Source organism: Chaetura pelagica, unplaced genomic scaffold, assembly GCF_000747805.2.
Source record: "Chaetura pelagica isolate M959 unplaced genomic scaffold, ChaPel_1.0 scaffold16, whole genome shotgun sequence".
Classification (NCBI taxonomy): domain Eukaryota; kingdom Metazoa; phylum Chordata; class Aves; order Apodiformes; family Apodidae; genus Chaetura; species Chaetura pelagica.
Window position 1 is genome coordinate 258,375 of NW_009953721.1, and position 6,000 is coordinate 264,374.

Sequence of the window (6,000 nt, forward strand, 5' to 3'; positions counted from 1 at the left end):
CTGAGGAGAGTCTGATGCTGCAGTTCTACATTAAATCTGTAGTCTTTTTTTCTTGAAACTTTACACCCTGAAAGGACAAAGAGGAGCTCAGAAAAGCATCTGCACTTTTTTTCCCCCTCTGTTTTCTTTTGGCTTTTTCTGTATACTACTTCCACATCTTTGCATTTCCTGATGGTTATTTCTGAAAGAAGTGTCTCCCAACTCTCTTGCCAGCTGCTCAGCTCTTCTGCCTCTGCTATTCTATAATTTTTTCACAAATCTGAAGAGGGAGTTCCACGGAGAGCAAGACTATGTGGTGGACAACAAAATTAACAGGCCAAATGGCAGGAAGAATACAATTTTTAAAGTATATGCCAGGGTTACTCAGGGGAAGGAAAGTTTAACAGAGCAGAAGAGTAAGATGAGGAGTGAACCCACCTTGTCTGCTTGAGATGTAACTAGAGTCTGCTGTTCAGAAACAGAAAGGACAACAACTTGACAATGGAGCATGTAAACTTAATTTCTTGCTAGAATCAGTCTGAGGTTGAAAAATATTGCATGTTTAATTTAGATGCCCAGGAAAAGTTGTGGTTTAGATCAGGTTGTATTTGCATCATAAGTCCTTTTGTTTTATTTCTGTAATGAATCTCACTTTTACCCTTAGTGATTAAATAGTATAAACTAAGTCACTGTTAATGTTCTAGTGTTATCAGCAGTTTTTAGGGCATTTTATCTTAAGTAGTGCCATTGTAATGAGGTGTATGGCATGTTTTAATAATCTATGTAGGTGCAGAATAGACAGGAAATTATTCTGAAATGTAGAAGATTTTGAATGTCAGAGGATACTTCACTTGTCTGGCAGGTGTTAAAAGTGTGTTCTAACAGAGAAATTGGTGGTTTCATATCAAGAGTAGTGGTAACATTCCAAAATGTTATGAATCCATTTCAGATAAATAGAACAGTAATCCATCCACATTTAAAAAGTGTAATTTGTGTTCGTATGTCTGAAAAGAAGCAACGTAAGTAATGATTCATTTGACTTTTAAAAAAAACTCTATTGGACTGCATATACTGCTTCTCATTTAACTTCCTAATCATACATATATTGGCAACATGACTTTGACTTCTTTGATAGCCCCTGGAAATATTACTGTAATAGATTGAAAATATTAACTTTTGGAAAATTTTTAAATCATAAAGGCTCTAGTGGAAACAACAGTGCCTACTAAGACTCAAAGAACAAAAGAATAAAGACATTTATATGACTAATTCACCTAAAATAGGATACCAATAAAAGAATATTTAGGTTTAGCATTAAGTACATTCTGTTTAGCAGACCTTTTGTTAGAAAAAGAAATCTTACAGTTATCCCAAATGCCTTTCTGGTGGAGTGGTTGACATAATTTTCCAAGTTCCTCCTGGACCTGTCATCTTTAAGGGACACAGGCTGTGCATATCCCTCCCTTCTGTGTCACATGAAGACCAAACACAAATAATTTCTTCTTGTAGCTGTATGTATGAAGACCATCCAACCACCAATGTGGCTTTCTTTTACTGCCTGATGGACAAAAAAATAGAAACAATGTTTAGTCATCACCACAAATAGTGTGGGAGGTCCCTTCCATTCAGCACAATACTTAAATTAACCTTCCTCTGAAGGTATTTTGCGTTAGTGTGAGTGATATGAACTTCATATCCTCTTCCTACTTCTGAGGATTGCAAGTTTCAGAATAGATGTGGTAAGTTATTTCAGTACAATAGCATCTTGTGCTCTAAGAACAAATTTGAAACTCAAGTATAACACTGTGCTTAGGTTACAAATATGAAATACCTTACATGTTGTCCGATAAATGTTCTGTATAAACTGTTGACCCTGATTCACAGTGCACTTTCTTATACTAAAATATAACAACTTACTTAATAAAAGAATCAAATAACCAAATAACCAACATGAAAGAACATCTTAAAATCAAATTCCATAGTCTGCAAACTCCAAGACATTCAATCTGTGCTGTTGTGAAGGTCTGAACAATGTGTTTTAAGATCTTTGTAGTGGACTTCTCTCACTGGAACAAAAGAAGCAATGGTAATCCTTTTGGGATTAAGTGGAAGGAGAGATCCCATATATGTTGCTAGAGGAACTGTTTGTGTACGAGAAGTAGAGTTGAGGAGGAACAGCATTCCAAGGTTTCCTTTTGGCTTTGGGAAGGAACTGAAACCTTGTGATCAAAGCAGCGGCTGCTGGAGAAGAATCGTGTATGGATCTGACCCTCTTGCAATCAACAGTTTAGACAGCAGCTCTGATATGTGCTGGAGATGTGAGATTTGTCTACAGTAGTTGTCAGGCAGAAGCTTAAACTTTTCTTCATGCCATTTCACCTGGTTATCCACATGGAGCAACAGTGAATGCCATTGGAGTCCTCTCATTCTGGTCAAGTTCCTTCTACCCCTCATAGCCACTAGCTGTTCTTGCAGCCACTTTGCACAGCAGGGTGCAAATGGCCAGTGCCTGAGTCTGTGCTGCTCTCCTGCATAGCTTGTTGTCAAGAAGTTATACGGAATTTTATAACTTGTTTCACTCTTAACACTTCATTTTCCTCAATGGTTATTCTTAATTTCCAGCACACCCATTACCTCATCCCAGCTGCTATAGGCTGGCTCCCACTTCTTGTCCTTCTGTATGTACCATAATGGGGTGGCTGGCCTTGGGGTTTTTTTTTTGTTTTCTTGAAGAAAAATTGTGTTCCAGTAAAATATCTGTGTCTGTCTTTCTTCATGCATCAATAACCTCTACAAGTGCACTGATGTGCTTAATATCTTGGGGGCTTCTCAGTTTTATCTGGTCAAGTTTTTCTTAGGAGATAAAACCCACCATTTCATTTTGGTCTGGTGGAACCTTCCCCTGTGATTATCAGCAACTGCTGGAGGCATTTTGATGTCCTCTGTTCTGTGTGGAGTATTTTCCTTCTAAGAAACCCTGGGCATTTTCACTTGACTGATTTCTTTCCCAGTGCAGAGGCCCATGACATGTCTTGTTTTTCTGTTTATTTACCTATGGTGCATTGTACTCTGGAGATTTTTTTTCTCTATTTATTTATTTATTTATTTATTTGGCTATTAGGGGTTTTTTTGCCTTTTTTTTTTTTTTTTTTTAACTAAAATTTTCAAGTTATTTATAGGGTATTTTGGGGTTAAACAGGAGACAGTAGGGCTCTTACAGCATGCAGTAGAAAGAAGATATTTATTTTTTAACTTTTTTGGGGTTGCACAGCGTTTCCACAGTTGCCTGCAATGGTAGTGTACAGAACTCAGTGACCAAAGTGTTTCTTTCCAGTCTAGGCTTTCTAACTCTTCTTTCCAAACTGAAGAATCAGCACTTGCATTGCCAGTATAGCAGAAAACCTGACCTGTTCCAGCCAAAATGTGGAATAGCTAAAAAAATCATGTATACCAAAGAGCTTTGGGGTTTGGGTTGTCTTTTTTTTTGTTTTGGTTTTGGGTTTTTTTGTTCTGTTTGTTTGTTTGTTAGTTTTTTTGTTTTGTTTGTTTGTTTGTTTTGGGGTTTTTTTGAGGGGGGGCTGTTTATGTCTGTTCTGCTGGTTGGAGACTAAGTACCTGTGACAGGATGCAGAGAGCCTACTTGTTTTCTCCAAACGAGGGAGTTAGCTCTCAGTATAGATTTTGCATGGATGCACAAAGTAAAAAATAAGGGCAGTCTGGTTGTCAGGAGGCAGGAAACTAGAAAAACTGCTTATTGTTTGAAGGGAAGAGTACAGGATTTCACAGTAGGGTGCTTAGGCAGGTTTCTAGCCCAAGGTGTGTGTAGTTGCGTATATTTCCATACATCAGCTGTTTTAGTTTTGGCTTCCTTGCAAGAAAAATTTATGCTGCAGGATGTTGGAAAGTAAGCCTTGCTGCAGAACATTACCAGGTGCAGGATGACTGCTCTCTGCTGAAGAGCCAGTTGTTTTATCTGCATCATCTATCCTTTTAGCAGCTGTATTTCTGGATTCAGTTCTGGACTTCATTTGTCATGAACCACGAGTTCTAGACAACATTATGGGAAGTTCTTAACCACATGAAAAGCTGAAACAAACATTTTTCTGGTAAAGCATCAGAAATTGAACTAAAGCAACTATTGTGGAGTGGCAAGAAGTCTACTGTAGGTCTGAAGTTATTTCAGTTGTTGCTTTAGATACTCATTCTTGGGAGTTCATCTTCAGATGCTGTTCAGTTTTATTCATCCACCCAGTAAACTCCATTGGTCACAGGGACTGCTGTAGCAGCCCAGTGTTTCTGCTTGGTGCTAAAGCTGTAACCAGATGTTTTTCACAGTTTGCATGGCACACCACATGCTTCTTCTGAAAGAGCTATTACCCTCTCCTCAAGTCCTCTCTACACATGGAAGTTTATCAAAACAGCTGTTGCTAAATAATGGTATCAAAATGAACACCTGTATTCCAGAATTTTACTTGACTTAGTAGAGCAGGTATTTCAGACATGTTCTTTGTAGCCTTTTACCACGTGGTACACAAGGCAGAGGAAGACACGGTCCCCATTTTGAACTTCTGTTTCCTTGGTGCTGTCAGTCTTGCTGTCTTCATCAACAGATTCACTGATGATTTATGAAGGGAAAAACAAAACAAAACAAAACCCTGGAGTGCAGACCTAGAAAAATCTGATAGAAAAGTATGTTGTGAAAGAGCAGTTATGTGGGAAACATAAAATGTGAGGTTTTTCTATTTCTTCTGCTAAAAAACATCAAGTCATTACTATCATGCCAAGCCAAAACTGAAAAAGAACCCCACAATTTCAATTTATTTCTGCAAACAGTACGGTAAAACTGCAACATTCTCATGACAATACTAACCATTGAAATGCTACTATTCTTGAGTTTTGTCCAGACCTTATCATTCTCATGTCACATGCAAACAATCATATTTAATAGATCCCCTACTTATGAAAGCTATTTTCGGATAAAGTACAGGAAAACTCTATAGACTGTGTTTTGCTGTTTGAAGTAGCCACTCTGTTGTTTAAGTGTTCAAAATGTTGAATTGCTTAGTTTTGGAAGGCTGGATGCCAGGGATTGTAAAGAAGGTCTGCCTTTCAGAGTCCTCCCTTACACCATTTCTGAAACTAGGGTGGATGAACTACATGTAAGAGCATGCACTCAGCCATGTAGGAACAGAAAAAGAAAAAAAAAAAAAGCTGTGCTTAAAGATACCAGATTAAAGTATTCTGCCTATTATCTTGTTATCATCCAAAGAATTTGGATTCTATAATCCTATATAATATAATTCTATATAAAATCCTATCTGGAAAACCCACTCCAAAAATATACTCCATACTAGATCAAACTGTATTATCTGGTTTAAAAAAAAAAAAAAAAAAAAACACAGGCCAAATACAAAACCTACATTTGAATAGCTATTTTAGTTATCAAATAATTGAGAATACTTTTAGACGGGGTGTACACTAAGTTGAAATTATATTAACCCAGATTTGTGAGGTTTAAGTTCAACTTTATTTGTACCCTGGCTTGATTTATTTTTACTTTGTCTTTACAACTAATTCCTTTTCTCATCCCATCTGCAGCACGCCTTGCTTGAAGCAGAGTTTGTTTTGTTGATGGACATAAATACTTGAATCTGTCTGAGGGGGATTTGGTGGCTCTGGGAATTGGTAATAGACTGTAGAGCATTTCACCTCAAGGGTCACTAGTTCACATCCGTATCAGGTCAATAGTGGCAGAAAGTCATTATGCATCTGGCTGGCATCTGCTTGTTGACCATTGCCAAATCATTTAATAATCTCTGTCCAATTCCACGTGGCCCGGTGCTTTCTGCCCTCCCCACAGCAGCGGGCTGCAGCAGACCTCCTCGGGCAGCCTCTTGTCACCGGCTCCCACAGGAGGACGCCAATCCCCCGTTTTGAGGACCCCCCTTCATCCTCCAGGCGCCTCGGAGCAGGCTCGCTCAGGGACCAGCACCTCCCAGAGTCTCAGCAGCTCCCCTAGAC

At 38.5% G+C, this 6,000-nt stretch overlaps 1 protein-coding gene across 1 annotated transcript in view; it reads left to right on the forward strand.

The window, feature by feature from the left end:
- The window catches only part of PRDM6 (PR domain containing 6), a 111,636-nt gene that overhangs the window by 24,770 nt on the left and 80,866 nt on the right, over nucleotides 1-6,000 (forward strand). The window lies entirely within an intron of this gene.